A 1,671-nucleotide genomic window follows, 5' to 3' on the forward strand; every position below is an offset into this window, starting at 1 on the left:
CACAGGGTGAGATTCGAACCCGAGGCGGCGGCGGCGGCTCCGGGCGGACTCCACTTCCCGCGGCGGCCGGCAGGGGTACGCGGAGCCCCGGGAGCCGGGGGGGCGGGGGCGGGGGTCGGGGCGGGGGCGCTGGAAGAACGGGGGCTTTGATTCGCATCTCCCGGCGCAGACCCAGACGCTAATTAAAATCGCCTGGGCCGCGGGGGCGGCGGGGCGGGCACAAAGCCGGCTTTGAGCGGGCGGCGGCGGCGCTGGCGGGCGCGGGGCCGCGCGGCACAGGGGCCGCTTGTGGGACGTGTTTGTTTTTGCTCGTAAAGCGCAGCGGCCGAGCGGTGCCCGGGTGGCGCAGGGGGCCGAGCCGGGAGAGGGCCCCTGAGGCCACGGCGGCCCGCCTCCGCCCGGCCGGCTGCGCGCTGCGCCCGGCTCAGCTGCCCTCGCCCACCCGGGCGACCCTGGGCGAGTCCCTTCCCACGCGGGGCCTCAGTTTCCCTGCATATTACGTGGTAACGATGGTAACCGAATAGTCTTGCCAAGAAATCGTCTTGATGGCGCGCTCGCTGTGGTCTCTGTCCTGGGCTGAGGCTTTCCCCGCTTCCTTGTACTGAATCCTCCCAACTCTTCCTATCCCCGGGTTAGAGCTGAAAGGCCAGAGAGGCTGAGCGCCTTGCCCAAGGTCACACAGCTCTAAATGGGAGAGCAAGGCCTGGGTTCCAAGACCAGCACCTCAGAAACTACAAAGGGGTGGCTCTCAGCAGAGTGGGAGCAGGCGAGGGCCAGGTGGGGGCACACAGGACGGTGGGTTTCAGCAGAAAAAAAATTTCCAGATCACAAAATTTCCAGATCTGCTCATTACCTATCAAGCTGCTCATTGGAGTGAGCGCCCCAGCGCTGGGGTATTCAAGCAAAACCCGAAACACAACTGGCGATGGTTCACAGAGGTCCCTTCAGCCCAGGTCTTTAAGATCCCCGGCTAACCTAACCGCAGTGGCACTGCTCTGTATCTTGGGCTGCATGGGAGTTGGGGGGTGGGGGTGGGGTGGGTGGGGTGCAGGTCTGCCAGGATGATGGGAACCAGGGAAAGATGGGAGCCTCCTCCTTGGGAGCCCCCATGGTTGGTGGGATCCCCTGACCTCCATGGTCACAGAATCACTTAGGCTCCCGCTCGGGGTCTTATACTCTGAGGAGAACTTGCTGCTGCCATGTGAACCTCTCTCCCACCCACTTCTCACCTGACTTCAACTCACGCTGCAGATGTCAGCTCAGAACAGGGTAGACTCCTCTCAGCACCCACCATTCCACCTTGGGAATAGCTGTTACAGGGGTAGTGACCTGATCAAGGTGGTTGCCTCCCCTGCCAGGCCTGGGCCCCTCTCTGGGCCTTGCTCACCTTTGCCACCAGTACCCTCTTGAGGAATTGGGCGGGGAAGATGCATTGGGTAGTGTTTCCTCTGGTTGGAGTAGGCTCAGTTAAGGCCTGGCTGGGGGACTTGGGGGGAGGGTAGGCATCGTCACAGAGATACAGAACCTTGGTTGGGGACCCATTTCACTGCCTAAGGCAGTGGCAGACCAGGCACGCTCTCCCGTCCAGTGACATGAATGCTGAGATGTCTGTGGCTGGAGGTCCCGCCGCCCCTCTGACACTGGGCCTCTAGCAACCTGCACTCTCAGCCT

The sequence above is a fragment of the Eptesicus fuscus genome, chromosome 13 (genome assembly GCF_027574615.1).
Source record: "Eptesicus fuscus isolate TK198812 chromosome 13, DD_ASM_mEF_20220401, whole genome shotgun sequence".
NCBI lineage: Eukaryota > Metazoa > Chordata > Mammalia > Chiroptera > Vespertilionidae > Eptesicus > Eptesicus fuscus.